A 16934-nucleotide genomic window follows, 5' to 3' on the forward strand; every position below is an offset into this window, starting at 1 on the left:
GGCTCGTACTACAGGCCAAGCACCGTGCAAGCAGCTCACATGAGCAAGGACACTGCGTCCTCGCCACACTGTTAAAGGGCTCCCCCCACTCAGCTGCAGACTAGGAGCCAATTCAGAGCCAAAGGGTCCCATTTACCCCAATCACACGAGGGCCCCGTGAGGCCAGGGGTGTCTCTGGAAAGGGCCTACAATGGGAGCTGAGGTGGGATGTGGGCTGGACCATATTCTGCCCCCAGCCTCACCCTTGGCCACCTCCTGCAGCTGCCCTGGCCCTCAGTGAACAGCCCCCCAGTGTCCCGAGCAGGGACACAGAAGACGTATGAGCTTCCTGTGGCTGCCGTAGCAAATGACCACAAAGAGAGGAGCTTAAAACAACAGAAATCTATTGACAGTTCTAGAGGCCGGAAGTCTGAAATCAGGGTGTCAGCAGGCTGCACTTCCTCCGGGGACCCTTTCTTATCTCTTCCACCTTCTGGTGGCTGAGGATGTTCCTTGACTTGTGACCACATCACTCCGGTCTCTGCCTCCATGGTCACAGGGTCTCCACCTCGTCTGTGGTCACATCTCCCTCTGCCCCCCTCTTATAAGGATCCTTGTCTTTATGTTTAGGTCCCACCAGATAATCCAGGATAAATTCCCACACCTGCAAACACCCTTTATCCAACTATGGTCACCTTCACAGGGTCTGGGGATCGGGACCTGCCATCTTGGGGGGCAGGGGACATTTCTCAGGCCTGTCCACTGCCCCCACAGAGTTGACCATTCTCGACCCCCATTTCTCACATCCAGCTCAGATCCCATCCCTGGGAGCCAGCCTCAGGGAGGCCAAGAACCAGCTCGGGCGACACTTCCCTTTCTTTCCTGACTCACAATGGATCCTGAGTCAGGAGCCTTTCTGTCTTGGGTAATCTTCCTATCACTCACCCAGCAGAAAGCAGCCCCCTTGTCATTAGAGAGATATATTAAGCTATTTAATACCAGGCTTTCAGTTGTAGATGTTCTGGGAGTTGTGGTGGGGGAGCCCTCTCCCCAGTGTTTCAGGGAGGCAGTATCTCATGCTAATTATGGCCGTTACCTGTTCTGGCCCAGCGGAGGGGGGTCCTGTTTTTTTGTCTTACTTAAAACCCTGGCTCCTTGCTGATTTACTCCATCTTTCCTGAAATTAAAATATTAGATCTAGACTTGAACCTTCGTGTTTGGACAAAATGCTGAGTTCCTCCAGAACTGTGGTTACTGTAGATCAGGGGTAGGGGACAGTCCAGGTTGGGGTTGGCCAGCCTTGTGTTCATGGCCGAGCTGTCACCACCCATCACAGAAGTACTTTCTCACCTGCTGCTGTGCAAAGCCAGAGGGACCTTGAAAATGAGGAGGGCGGAAACCCCAGGAAAATTGAGGAGAGCAACAATGGGCTTTGAATATTGATCCAAGAAGCCCTGCACTTCTGCCAGCTTGAACGCATCGTTGTCAAGCTCCTAGGAAGCAAACATCCGTGATGAGGGGGGAGACGCTGCCCAGCACATACACGAGAAGAAAATCGGAAGGCGTGGTTTTGGGAGTAATGAGCATGAGGAGGAGATCTTCATGTGCAGCCGTGAATGCAGCTCTGTGCAGGGAGACCATCTCACCAGCGATGGGTCCATCAAATTAGCCTCAGATGGGGGTCAGTGGTGGATGCGCTTGTGGTGGAAGGCCCAGTGAAGGTGTTGGGGGGCAGGACCGGGCCTCGAGGGGTGTCCCTGAGCCCCTCTCATGACTTTCAGTTTCGACTCCCAGCTGTAAGTGTGAAGGTTGGATGGATGGTCTCGGAAATAGTCAGTTCTGGGCCAAGGTTCTGGGCTGAGGCCCCCCCTGGACCCCACCCAGGTGTGGGACCCAGGTAGCCACGCATACTTGCATCCCTAAGATGGGACAGGAGTCCCTGGGTGATGCAAACTGCAAATGCACTTGATTGCTAATCGAAAGGCTGGAGGTTTGAGTCCACCCAGAGGTACCTTGACATCTACTTCTGAAAAATCTGCCATTGAAAACTCTATGTAGCACGGTTCTACTCTGACACCCATGGGGTGAGTCAGGGCTGAATCTGACAGCAACTTTTTTTTTCTGGTTTTAATATATATCCTGAATTCTAGTCCTGTGTGAACTAATATGAAACAAAAATACTTTCTCCCAGTTTGAACCTCTTTAAAAAAAAAAATTTTGGCAAGATTTCCCAGCCATGGGGTTGAGCCAGAGTCTGGGTCATCTTAATGACCAAGCGAGGTGAGCAGTTTTCCTGCCAGCATTTTTGTTACATGGCACAGACCTCCACATCCTGACTTGCGGCAGTTCCCTTGGGCCAGCTCTGCCCAGGTAGGTTGGCCACATCCGGCGGCCAGAGTTCCTGACCTGATCCCTGACTTGCCACCCTCCAATGACCATCTGACCTTGTGGATGGCCGGCTCCCTCACTCCCCACAGGCCTTGGGAAACCGCTGGAACAGCTCTTCAAAGCAGGAGGCAGAAGAACAAGAAAACAGCTCGTTTCTTTGGTTGGGTGGGAAATTAACCCAGAGGAGACTCACAGGGTCAATTTGATGAGCATCAATTAAAAAAAGATTCAAAGGAGAGTTGTAACGGGAAAAAGTCTGAAGTCATTTCCATCTGAAAGTAATTGCAATGGTTTAGACTTGATTTCAAAAGCAAAAGAGACGAAAAGATTTGCAGGAACCTTTAAGACCTGCTGGATTTTTAAATACTTCCCTTAGCTCATCCAGCATTCACAGATATGACTGAGAGTGGAAACAAATGTGCTTCTCCACTAGTCCAAGGTGTTTCTCTCTGTATTCAAGCCCCCGTAGTTTATCATTTTATTTAAAGGTAATAAAAAGACAAGCACGCTACTCATCCACCGAACCATGGCTTAAATATTTATTACCAAGGCTACCGCCATAATGTTGATTGTCCCCCAAAGAGTCTTCGATGTTTGGAAAATATCAGTAGGAAAAATAAACCAAATCCAGAGGTTGGTGGCTTGCACTTTGGTTCCTCTGATAGGCTTGTTTAAGGAGATGTAAGTCTGCAAAATGTCCTTTTGGAACGTAGAAAATGACTAGGCCTGATCGAGATGCTTTTGAATCAAAACCCCTGACTTTCATTTTCTCCCCCGGGACAAGGAAAATGAAGGCCAGCCCTCTCTTCTCTTCTTTTAATCTCTGTTCCCTTTCATGACTATGGGAACTAGGGCCCACACCATAGCCGGCCGGCACCCTGGTGTGTAATAACCAGAGAAAGATGCCCTTGACGCTGCCTTTCAGGAGGATGTGGTGGTGAAAGATGACTTGCATGCTTTGATTTTAAACAAAGGGGATAATCTTTTCCAGAAGCCCCCAGCGGAATGTTCCCCCAGGCTGGCGAGGCGAGATGGCCTGAGAAGGGTTGGCAGTCTCATCAGAAAAACCGCACACGAGGTGGGGGCGCTGGGCTTGGGGGAGCCTGGGTTCAGTCCTTGCTGCCAGGATGGCTCTCGACACAGACCTCAGCTTCCCCGTCTGTGAAATGGGGGCACAGCAATGCGCAGGCCTGAGCGCATTGTTCATTGCCAGGGTTGTGCAATTGTTAATTATTTCCTTTCCTTTGATGTTATCAGGCAGAGAAATGTCTAGCTGCCGAGTGAGAGCGGGAGTGGATGGCTGACGTCTGTGGTCAGCCTGAGTTAGGGTGACTATGGCTGAAAGTGAATCAGTGAATATCTGGGCCACCGTGGTGACCCTGGCTACTAACCCATCCTGGCGGATGCTGGCCCAGCACATGTTATAGGGCAGGTCCTCAGAACCACAAAGCAGGGGGGATTTCTACCAGTGCACTGTGCCAGGGCCATGCAAGCTCACGCAGGGTCACACGGGGCCACACAGGGTCACATGGGGCACACAAGGTCATATGGGGCCATATGGTGTCACATAGGGTAACACAGGTCACAGAGGTTCACATGGGGCCGTGTGAGGTCATGTGGGGTCACCCAGGGTCATATGGGGTGACTTGGGGTCACATGGGGCCATGTGGGGTCACACGGGATCACACAAGGTCATGTAGGGGTCACACGGGACCATGAGGGGTCACACAGACTCAGGTGAGACCCAGCCCTGCAGCTTGAGGCCCTGGCTCCTGGAAGTGAAGACACCTGCTTCTTGAAATTCCTTACACCTGCCTGTCACTATGCCCCTCAACGAGTGCTCACTGTGTTCAGGTGTGGGGTGTATACTGCTGAGCGATATCAGGATAGACAACACCCAAACCACCAGCCCTGTTCCTGCTGTGGGCAAAAGAACGCAGATGTGTTCCTAGTGTGTGTATGTGTTGGGGCGGTGGTTAACAGGTCACAGGGAAGGGTCCCCGCAAGGACTGAATGCTCAGTGAGCCCCCCTGGCATGTGGACATCCATCAGTGTCCCAGTGGGGGCTTCCACAGTGGGAGCAGGGGCAGCTCAGCCAGGAGCCAGCACCAGCAGACCTGGGAACCCACTGCATGCACAGGGCCAGAGAGGGGCCCCCAGGGTGGATGGGTGACTAGCCTGGTCCCAGGGCCCCCTCACACACATGCACACACATCCCAGGCACACACATACACACCCTAGCACATTCAAGCCCTGGTTGAAGGAGAGCTCAGGTTTCTGCATTTGGAACACGGTCGCGCCTGCAAATTTCTCTGCAGCTGCTCCTTTATGCATCTTGGCAGCGTGGGATTCCTGGCCTCAGAGCAGCTATTCCTAGGTGGTTTGTCTAGAAGGTATATATATATATATACATATATATGTATACACATACACACGTGTGCACAAAGGCACACACACGTACATACACACATGTATGCATACACACGCATACACATGCTTCTATTCTTTGCAAGGGGAGGCAGAGTAGTGGGCAGTGGGAAAGTCCTGTATGTCCCTGAGGAAACATGATGGAGCTCTAGCTCCACAGAAGTCGGGCAGAGGCATGGGCCCAGGAGGGCGCAGACAGAATCAAGGGAGATGGCACAGTGGGCCGAGCCTGCTGCCCGCTCACCTAAAACCCAGCTTAGCAGGAAACACGAAGCAAGCTGAGTGTTTAAGGCCCCATAACCCTGGGTGGGGACCTGAAGGGATTGGCCGGTGGTCAGGAGCAGGGTGTTGGGGCACCTCCTCCAACCCTGCCTGGCACACAGGTCAGCAGCTCCAGGGCCACTGAGGGGCCTGTCACCCAAGTCAGGAACCCTGGACTCATGCCTGGGTTGGGCTCCCTCGCTGTTGACATTTATGCCATTGGAGCCTCGATTTTCTTCTCTGGGAGGGAGACTTGATAATGAAAATAATACCCACCCCAGGGCGGTTTTAAAGGTCAAAAGCCATACGATGTGCTCAGAGCTTCACAAAGTGAGCACAGGCATCCTCCACTGTCACTGGCTGGAGGCGGGTGGTAAAATGAAAACAAGCTCAGGAAGAGGAGGAGATGGGCTCTGGTGAGGGGCCAGGCTGCCCACCTTGAGCATGCAGATGTTAATGGAAAGCAGGAAAAAGGAGCATGCTGTGGGGGGCACTTGGGTGTTGTCAGCTGCAGAACACTCCACCCAGCGGAGCTGAGATATGCGAGCACAGGTGACTCTAAAGGCCACCTCAACCGTCTTCCAGACCCAGGAGGCAGGGCAGGACAGCAGGTGGCTGCCAAGCCGCTATCTTAAGGGAAATGTCACCCAAGGGCCCAGATGGGGCTGGGGGCGGCCTGGCCAAGGCAGAGGGATCAGGATGCTCGCTGCTGCGAGCTCTCCAGGGCCGTGATATCTGCAGACTCCGTGAGATCCCTCAGGCGTCTGAGCAGTGACACTCAGGCCTGTTTGTGAGGCGTCCAGGACCCCATGCTGCCCACTCCGCATCGCAGACATGGGGCACTCTGGTCCATTGGGCACTGTCCAGACTTTCACAGTCTCTGCTGCCAAGAGTGACTGGTGCACCTTTGGACAACTCTGGCTGTAATACTGAAGGCCACACCTACCCTACAACCCAAAATTCATTCCTAGGCATGGATGGAGATGATAGCTAGCTAGATAGACAGACAGACAGACAAATAGCTGCTGTCCAGACGATTCCAGCTCATGGTGACCCCACGTACAACAAAACAAAGCGCCGCCTTTTCCTGCATCATCCTCGTGATTGCTGGCATGTTTAAATCTATCCTTTTGTTTATTGTGCCAACTATCTCACCAAGGGTCTCCTCTCCCTCGCTGGCCGACTATTTCACCAAACACTATGTCCTCCTCCAGTGATTGATCCCTCCTGATGATGTGTCCAAAGTAAGGGAGTCAGACAATATTCTAGTATGATTCATAAGGTTTTCACTGGCTAATTTTCAGAAGTAGATTGCCCAGCCTTTCTTTCTAGTCTGTCCTAGTCTGGAAGTTCCACTGAAACTTGTCCACCATGGGTGACGCTGCTGATATTTGAGATGCAAGTGGCGTAGCTTCCAGCATCACAGCAACATGCAAGCCACCCCAGTATGACAAACTGACAGACAGGCGGTGGCCTAGGCACCTACACCCCCCCAAAAATGGGTGTTCATGTCCAATGAAAGTACGTGAATGTCCACAGCAGCTTTACTCCTAATAGTGCCAAGCTGAAAACAACCTCAATGCCCATCCACTGGATAGAAATGGTGGTGTATTCACAGGATGGGAAACCATTCAGTAAAGCGACTGAAGGAACCATGACTGCATGCAATAACACAGGTAAATCTCAGACACAATGTTGAGCAAAAGGCGCATCTAATTCCGTTTATATAAAGTACAAGAGCAACAGAAGGATGCTGTCTGCTGGAAGCCAGGTGAGGCTGTCTTTGAGAGGTAGCACCCGCAAGGGCAGGAGGGGCCTCTGGGGGCTTGTCAAGTTCTGTTACTCGATCTCCTGCTGGTTATATGTAGGTGTTCATTTGTGAATATTCATGAAGCTATTCACTTGTGATTTGTACATATTTCTATAGGAATGTTATAACTTAATAAAAGTGTAAATTTTTAAAAGGCAAGAGAAGGGGGAGGAGATGGGAAATTATTATAAGTGTTGGTAAAATTAAACTTTTATTGAATTTTGCCAACGCTTATAATATTTGCTCTTGATCTAATCTAATCTCTCCTGGATCAACATAAGGAAAAAAAAAAGGCCCCAAGGGGGCAGCGAATTGATAAACAGTGAAGAGTAAAACTATTCACCACCTTTGTCAACTCAGGCATTGAAATAAAGGGCTGATATACATGGAACATCCCCATGTGTCTGTCAGTTTGTCATACTGTGGTGGTTTGTGTGTTGCTGTGATACTGGAAGTGATGCCACCAGTATTTCAAATACCAGCAGGGTCACCCAAGGTGGCAAGGTTTCATCTGAGCTTCCAGACTAAGACAGACTAGGAAGGACCTGAAGGTCTACTTCTGAAAAAAAATTAGCCAGTGAAAACCTTATGAATAGCAGCAGAATATTGTCTGATACAGTGCCAGAAGATGAGCCCCTCAGGTTGAAGGCACTCAAAATACGACTGGGGAAGAGCTGCCTCCTCAAAGTGGAGTTGACCTTAATGACGTGGTTGGAGTCAAGCTTTTGGGACCTTCATTTGCTGATGTGGCATGACTCAAAATGAGAAGAAACAGCTGCAAGCATCCATTAATAATGGGAATGTGGAATGTATGAAGTACAAGTCTAGGAAAATTTGAAGCAGTGAAAAATGAAATGGAATGCATAAACATCAATATCCTAGGCATTAATGAGCTGAAATGGACTGGTATTGGCCAGGCCATTCTGAATCAGATAATGATATGGTCTACTATGCTGGGAATGACAAATCAAAGAAGAATGGCGTTGCGTTCATCGTCAAAAAGAACATCTCAAGATCTATCCTGAAGTACAACGCGGTCAGTGATAGGATAATATCCATATGCCTACAAGGACGACTAGTTAATACGAGGATTATTCAAATTTATGCACCAACCACTAAGGCCGAAGATGAAGAAATTGAAGATTTTTACCAACTTCTGCAGTCTGAAATTGATCAAACGTGCAATCAAGATGCAATGATAATTACTGGTGATTGGAATGCAAAAGTTGGAAACAAAGAAGAAGGCACAGTGGTTGGAAGATATGGCCTTGGTGATATAAACAATGCCAGAGATCACAACAGAATTTTGCAAGACCAACGATTTCTTCATTGTAAATACCTTTCCTCAATAACATAAACGGCTACTATACATGTGGACGTCGCCAAATGGAATACACAGGAATCAAATCAACTACATCTGTGGAAAGAGACAATGGAAAAGCTCAATATCATCAATCAGAACAAGGCCGGGGCTTACTGCAGAACAGATCATCAATCACTCATATGCAAGTTCCAGTTGAAGCTGAAGAAAATTAGAACAAGTCCACGAGAGCCAAAGTACAACCTTGAGTATATCCCACCTGAATTTAGAGACCATCTCAAGAACAGATTTGACACATTGAACACGAATGCCTGAAGACCAGACGACTTGTGGAATGACATCAAGGACATCATACATGAAGAAAGCAAGAGGTCACTGAAAAGACAGGAAAGAAAGAAAAGACCAAAACGGATGTCAGAAGAGACTCTGAAACTTGTTCTTGAACACAGAATAGCTAAACTGAAAGGAAGAAATGATGAAGTAAGAGAGCTGAACAGAGATTTCAAAGAGTGGCTCGAGAAGATAAAGTATTATAATGAAATGTGCAAAGACCTGGAGTTGGAAAACCAAAAGGGAAGAACACACTCAGCATTTCTCAAGCTGAAAGAACTGAAGAAAAAAATTGAGCCCCAAGTTGCAATACTGCAGGATTCTACAGAGAAAATATAAAACGACACAGAAAGCATCAAAAGAAGACAGAAGGAATAGAGAGTCACTGTACCAAAAAGAACTGGTTGACATTCAACCATTTCACCAGGTAGCATATGATCAAAAACTGGGTACTGAAGAAGTCCAAGCTGCACTGAAGGCACTGATGAGAAACAAGGCTCCAGGAATTGACAGAACATGAATTGAGATGTTTCAACAAATGGATGCACCTCTGGAAGTGCTCACTCGTCTATGCCAAGAAATTTGGAAGACAGCTACCTGGCCAACCGACTGGAGGAGATCCATATTTGTGACCATTCCAAAGAAAGGTGATCCAATAGAATGCACAAACTATCGAACAATATCACTAATATCGCACACAAGTAACGATCCACGTGCACCAGAGAAGAATGTACATTCTGCTGTTGTTGAGTGGCGTGTTCTGTATGTATTTGTTAGGTTCAGTTCATTTATAGTGTTGTTCAAGTCCTCTACTGATGTGCTATGCATTACTAAAAGTGACATATTGAAGTCTCCACCTATTGTTTTAGAGCTGCCTATTTCTCCCTTCAATTCTGTTAATGTTTGCTTCATATATCTTGGAGCTCTGTTGGTAGGTGCATATATGTTTATAATTTTTATAACTGTTATATCTTCTTGATGCATTGACCCTTTTATCAATATATAATGTCCTTCTTTGCGTCTTGTAACAGTTTTTAACTTGAAGTTTATTTAGTCTGACATTAGTATAGCCACACCAGCTTGCTCTGGGTTACTATTTGCATATGATATTTTTTTCCATTCTTTCATCTTCAATCTATATGTGTCTTTGGACCTAAAGTGATAAGGGACTTGCTTCTGCCACTTTGCTATTTCTTTTCTGCGTGTCTTATACCTTTTATGTCCATCATTTCTTTCATTACGTCCTTCTGTTGTATTTAGTTGCCTTTTTTTGTAGTGAACCATTTTTCTTTCTTTCTCATTTCCTTCTGTGTGTATTTTATAGATGTTTTCTTTGTGGTTACCATGGGGATTACATTGAACATCCTAAATTTATAACGATCTAGTTTGAATTGGTATCTACTTGACTTCAATAACATACAAAAACTCTGCCCCTATACAACTCTGACCCGCCCCTCTTGTTGTTGTCATAAACCACATCTTTATACATTGTGACTATTTTCCGGAGTTCTGACAAAGTTGGTTCTGACTGTTTCTGCTTGTTTTTCTATGTTTCTGTGGGAGCGCAGGAGTTTGGAGCTGCCTACTCTGCCATCTTGCTCTGTAGACTCTATTTTTACAACTTTGTTTTCCATTCCTCTCTGCCTTTGGGCCAGGTGGAGTACAGCTTCGTTTAGGCAACATTCCACAATCACCCCAGCTTTCACCAAGCCCCTTCTCAAATTTCCTACAACAGCTACCAAGCCTCACTATCACAGGTGTTCATTAAGCCAGGGCTTGAAATTACCCATTTCACACTTTTTTGAATCTGACCTGGGGATTTTTTTTTTTTATTTCTTTTCTTGCAAGCAGGGGCCAAATCTGTAGAACAGCAGCATTGTTGATTTCCAACAGCAGCAATGTCGATGTGGTTATTGAAGTTTTTCCTCCATCCTCAGGGAGGGGTGTACTTTTTCTTTCTTTAATGCCTTTAAAGACACTTTAAATCCCAAACCATGCACAAGCAGAGAAGGAGTTTTAGGTCTTGCTATCCACTTAACAATTTGGCTCAAATGTTGAGGAGGCTCCAACAGCTTTGGTTACATTAGAGACCTTTAAAAACAGCCTCGCCAGGCACCAGGAGAGTGACACGAATCTGTCACTGGTGAAGAAATTCGAGGCCAAAGTGCTTCTGCCCCCATGGAGCGTCCAGTCTTTCAGCTCCATTTCTATCTGCTTACAGCTGCCAGGCTCTACAATAGCCACCTCTCAAATGCACCAAATATTTGTCTTCTGTCTAGTGTTTGGAGATGAAGGCTTAAACACTGACAGTACCCAGAAATAATCAAAGGCACAATGATTAGCTCTAGGAAGAGAACTTCAGGCTGCTTGCTTAGAGCTCCCGCCAAGTCTACACTCACCATCATTAGTGGGGATCCATTACTTTCTCTTCCCCTGAGACGGTAAGATCATGGAAGGGCAAGGATCCTCGGTGCCCTCTAACACAGCCTTGGACAATGTAAGTAAGCAAGGCCCAGGATGGACACAACAAGGACGTGCAGCCCAAGATGTGGCCAGCACTCCCCTTGGTGGCTCAACTTCTACACTTCAGGCCGCCGTATACAGGGTAGGGGCCTACTGTAAATGACATCAGACCCCAACTATGGACTTGGGCCAAACTTCACAGGTTAAGGGCACAGTCCTCCAGACTGCCACGTCTGCCTGAGACTTCAGACACCAGCTGCTACTTCAGGAGTTTCCAGGACACCCTCACTTCTGACCAGCTGGTTCCAAATTCAGGAGTTCCCACTACCTCCTCAGGTTTGATAACTCTCTAGAATGACTCACAGAACTCAGTGAAAGTGCTATACCTATAACTGCAGTTTTATTATAGCAAAAGGAGCCACATCAGAACAGACGAAGGGAGAGATGCATAAGGTGAGGTCTGGAATGCAGAGCTTCCTGTCCCCAGGGACATGTCTGCCCCCCGGCACATCGATGTACATAGAATATTGTCAGCCAGGAAGCTCATGTGAGCTTTGATGTCCAGAGTTTTTATTGTGGTTTAGTTTCATAGACATGCTTGATTGAATCATTGACCACATGCTTGAACTCAATCTCCAGCCCCTTCCCCTCTCCAGAAGTTGAGCTGACAACATGTGGCTCAAAGCTCCAACCCTCTAACAACATGGTGGATCTTTCTAACAAAGACAAACCTCACCCTGAGTCACCTCATTAGCATAAAATATCAGGTGTGGCCTGGCGCATCATGAATAACAAGAGCATTCCGACCACCCATCTGTTAGATTGTCATACTGTAGTGGCTTGCATGTTGCTATGATGCTGGAAGCTATGCCACCAGTATTTCAAATACCAGCAGGGTCACCCATGGTAGACAGGTTTCAGCAGATCTTCCAGACTAGGACAAACTAGGAAGAAACGCCTGGAGATCTACTTCCAAAAATCAGCCAATGGAAACTTTGTGGATTGTGACAAAACATCGTCCAATATAGTGCTGGAAGATGAGCCCCCTAGGTTGGAGAGCACTCAGATACACAGTAGCCTCAACAGTGGACTTGAGCGTACCATAGATCATGAAGATGGTGCAGTGCAGAACCAGGCAATGTTTCATTTTGTTGTGCATGGGATCACCATGAGTCAGGGCCAACTCGATAGCAACTAACAACAACAACAGAGGCTACCCCCCAGGAACCAGGGGCATGGCCATCCAAAGTCTTTATTTCATGCCTACCCACCTCTCCGCCTTTGTTCCCCAACCCTCACCACCTCTAGCCCATCACCACACCCAGAGTGTTTGCTTCTCCTAAATATCTCTTAACTCCATCCCCTTCCCTCCATCCTCATCCTTCTCCTGGTCCAGGCCACATCATCTCTCACCTGACACCTGCCACAACCTTCTCACAGGTCTCCTCATTCTGACCCACCAGCAAGAGCAACCTGTCTAAGATGGCTGTCTGGTACTCCTGGAAAAAATCCACACTCCAAATGTCCTTCAGGAGCTGTCCTCTGCCACCTCACGAGCTCAATTTGCCTCACCTTTCCCCTATTCTTGCTCTAACCAGGACTGTTCAATGGAACCTTCTGCAAGGACAGGTGTGCTCTATGTCTGTGCTCTCCAGTGGGGTAACCACTAGCCACGTGAGCCACAGAGTGCTTGAAGTGTGGCTGGTGCAGCCGAGGAGCTGAAGTTTTAATCTGATTCCATTTTAATCAATATCCATTTAAATTACTGTACATTGCCCGCAGCTGTACTGGGCAGTACAATTCTTAGCCTCTGTGAAAACTTCCAGTTCTAGGACGTGCCACCTCTGTGTCCTCAGGGCCTTTGCACATGCTGTGCCCCTGGCCTGGAATGACATGACCTCCTCCTGACCAGTTCACACTCACCCTCAGGCCTTAGCTAGAGGTCACTTCTGAGAAAGCTTTGGCTGCCCACCCAGTATGACTCCAGCCCCTGTGCTTCTTTCTCCTAACCTAGCTCATCCTACTAAATGGTTGAAAGCTCGCTCACACACCTACATCCTGCACCTTTCACTCATTCTCTCACCATTCTATGTGCATCTGTTGATCACTGACTGTAAGCCAGGCCCTGTTTCCTGGGGCTACCCTGGTGGACAAGGCAAGCATTGCAAGAAAGCAGTATGTTGAGGATGCTAGGGAGTGCCTCAAACGAACTTCTTAAGTCTAGAGGCCAGGGCAGCTGCGGCTTCTCTGGAGAGCGCTAGGTCTGGTCATGTCAGTATTCCCAGTGTCTGGCTCGAGGCCAGGTCCAGGAGCTCCGTGAGTGTCTGCAGAAAGGCTGCATGAATCAGTGCCACGTGCTTGGACTCCTGACGGGCATGCATGAAGGGTTCATTTCCAAGAAGCAGGTTGAAATCTGTGGCAAAGAGCCTGCACTGTTTGACGTGTCCAGTCAGAGACACCCCCACCCAACTCCATTCCATCTGGCTAACCCGCCCCAATTCTTCTTAGCATTCCTTTCAGAAACTTTGCATCCAGTACAATTGAGATCTGGAAGGGGCCCCAGAGACCTCTTCATACAATGGGTAAACTGAAGCCCAGGGACAGGAAGGAACTTGCTGGCGTCCCACAGTAAGTGTGGCAGTGCCAGGTCTGTGGGCTTTTTGGGTAGACCAGTGTTTCAAACCTCAGCCAGCCCCCGTTCTGCAAACTTGGCCAAGCCTATGCATCATCTGCACCACTATTCACTTAAAATATATATTTTTCAATATTAAAAACTTAAACACTACATCAAAAACACGAGCAACAAAAAGATAAGCTTGACATTCTCAAAAATTAAAAACTTTTGTGCTTCAAAGGACACTGTTTAAAAAATGAAAGACAACCAAAGAATGGGAGAAAATTTTTGCAAATCGTATATCTGATAAGGGTCTTGTATCTAGAATATACAAAGAACTGTTACAACTCAATAACAAAAAGAGAAACAACCCAATTAAAAGACAGACAAAGGACTTGAATATCCAAAGACTATGTACAAATAGCCAATAAGCACATGAAAAGATGCTCAACATCGTTAGCCACCAGGGAAATGCAAATCAAAACCACAATGAAATACTATTTCACACCCCCTGTCGTTATTGTTGTTGGGTGCTGCCTAGTGGATCAACTCATAGTGACCCCACGTGACAGAGTACAACGCACCCACAGGGTTTTCTAGGCTGTAATCTTTATGGGAGCAGATAGTCAAGTCTTTCTAGGATGGCTGTAATAAAAAAAAAAAGACAATAGCAAAGATGTGGGAAACTGGAACCTTCATACACTGCTGGTGGGAATGTAAAACGCTGTAGCCACTGTGGAAAACAGGCCGGCAATTTCTCAAATGATTAAAAACGGAGTTTCCATATGACCCAGCAATTCTACTCCTAGGTATCCACCCAAGAGAAATGAAAACCTACGCTCAAATAAAAACGTGTACATGAAAGTTCATAGTAGCTTTGTTCACAACAGTTAAAAGGTGGAAACAACCCAACTGTCCATCAGCAGATGAAATGATAAACAAAATGTGGTCCATCTATGCAATGGAATACTACTCAGCCATCAAGAGAAATGAAGTCCTGATACAGGCTATGACATGGATGGACCTTGAAAACATTCTGCTGAGTGACAGAAGCCAGACACAAAAGACCACATAGTGTATGATCCCACATACATGAAATTCCAGAGTAGGCAAATCCATAGAGACAGAAAGTAGATGAGTGGTTGCCAGGGGCTGGGGATAGGTGGGAGGATTGGGGGGTGACAGCTAAGGGGTGCAGGGCTTCTTTCTCGGGTGATGAAAATGTTCTAAAATTTACTGTGGCAATGGTTATACATATCTGCGAATACACTAAAAATCACTGAATTGTACACTGTGAATGAATGACTTGTATGGTAGGTGAATTATATCTCGACGAAGCTGTTAAAAAAAAACAAAACTTAAATACTGTAATCTAACCATAAAGCAAGACTAGTCAAGAACTCTAGGGCTTAATGTGCTGGTTCCATGTTTTTCAATGTCTATTAAAAATACACCACCATTAACATTTTGAACCATCACACACACACGTGCTTATGATCCGCAGGAACAGCTCTGGCCCTAGCCTGCCTCATTGCTGCATCCCTCTCCTAGACCTTGTATCCATCTATGTCCTCAAGAGCTCGGAAGGGAAAACACTCTGTCCATCTAATTAATTGATAACATTCTACTGACCACTTACAATGCTATTACAAGCTCACAGATAAAAGTCCTCTCTTAAAGAAAACTATTAATCATGGGCTTTAATTTTTTAATGTAGTGGTCACAGACCACAGCCATGTGAGTGACCCCCTCCTGGGGCCCTGGGGACCAGCCCTGCATGGTCACCCAGAGGCGAGGGGGATGCTGGCCACAGGACCACAATCAATGAGACTCAATGGCTTTGAGATCCTTTCTTCCGCAGATTGTCAGGCCTTTCTCCCATGGCACCACTGGGTGGGTTTGAACTGCCAACCTTTCAGTTATGAGCACAACCATTTGTGGTACCCACCGACCTTTCATAATAATGATAGGCCTTAAAGTAGCCACTTCTACCGAAGTTCAAGTTTCTGGGAGGCTGAGATCTACTCGGGAAATGACCTGAGGGGCAGAGAGCACCAAGACCCAGGGACGCAGGAGGTGTTCCCCCAAGTGTTATGGGGTGAACTGTGCCCCCCTAAAAGAAATATGGAAGTCCTGACCTCTTACTTATTTGGAAATAGGTGTTTTTCTTTTGTTAGGTTAATGAGGGCATGCTGGAGTAGGGTGGGTCCTAAACCTAATCCCTTCTGAGTTATAAAAATAGTAGAATAGACACAGACACACATACAGGAGGAAGACAGACGCCATGTGAGGATCCATCTACAAGCCAAGAAATGCCCAGGGCCACCAGAAGCTGAAAGAGACAAGGAAGGATCTTCCCCTAGAGCCTGCACGGTCCTGCTGACACCCTGAATTCAGACTCAGCTTCCAGAACTTTGAGATAGTACATTTCTGTTCTTCAAAGCCCCAGGACACTAAGACAGGGAGGAGCCCACACTCGCCCACCCCGCTGCACGCAGCATGTAACCTCTGTTGCCTGCCTTCTAAAATTGCCCCTCATGAGGTCAAGGGTTTCGTGAACATCCGGCTGTGCACTTTTTGAGCCTCCAGACCCACCACAGAAACAAGGGAAGGAAATGAGTGTGATTTCACGAACTCCAGACACAGGCTTGGGATGGCTTCACTATAGGTCTTTGACCATCGCAGCCTCAGGACGAGGCACTCAGCATCTCACCTTCAGCCCTCACCTCGGCCAGGAGATCTGCTGTGCCCTTTCCTACTTCCCTTTCATCTCTGTCAACAGCTTTTCCTCAGAGCAGTGGGAGTGGGTAGCGTCCCCAGCCCTGGGCTCCTGGCAGCCCTGGATCAGAAGCAGGTCAGGCAGACCCTCAGGGGAAGCCCCAGGCAGGGCCCCTGTCTCTCTGTGGAGTCTACCCAGGACACTATCCAGAGGAACGGGGGCAAGAGGCTAGGGCTGAGCACTGACTACGGAAAGATGCCTTCAACCACACGTTGCAAATTAACAGCTATATTTTGTTTCACCTGCAAAGTATTTTAATGCTTCTAAATTAGTTGCCACCATTTCAAATTTGGAGATTGAACAGAAAAATAAAAAAATCTGTCTTTCTAGTTTATCTTGAAAATTGGAAATCAGGCCTGCATTCCCCAGTGGTCATAACTTGATGAGCCACGAGATGGGGTCTATGCTCTGCAGTTTGCCACAGTCCCCACCCAGACCAGGAGCCTCACTCACAGGACTGGAATGGCCTCGTGGGTCTTTGGGTGGGCAATCCATCCTCTAAACACAATGAAATCTCTCTTGCCAGTGCAGAAATGGCCTTGTTTGACACTAACAACAGATG

The 16934-nt window shown here is 47.4% G+C and overlaps 1 protein-coding gene across 1 annotated transcript in view; it reads right to left on the reverse strand.

Moving 5' to 3' along the window:
• FAM20C (FAM20C golgi associated secretory pathway kinase) overlaps positions 1–16934 on the reverse strand; it is a 53891-nt gene that overhangs the window by 22153 nt on the left and 14804 nt on the right. The window lies entirely within an intron of this gene.

The sequence above is a fragment of the Trichechus manatus genome, unplaced genomic scaffold, assembly GCF_000243295.1.
Source record: "Trichechus manatus latirostris isolate Lorelei unplaced genomic scaffold, TriManLat1.0 scaffold00151, whole genome shotgun sequence".
In the NCBI taxonomy this organism is placed as follows: Eukaryota; Metazoa; Chordata; class Mammalia; order Sirenia; family Trichechidae; genus Trichechus; species Trichechus manatus.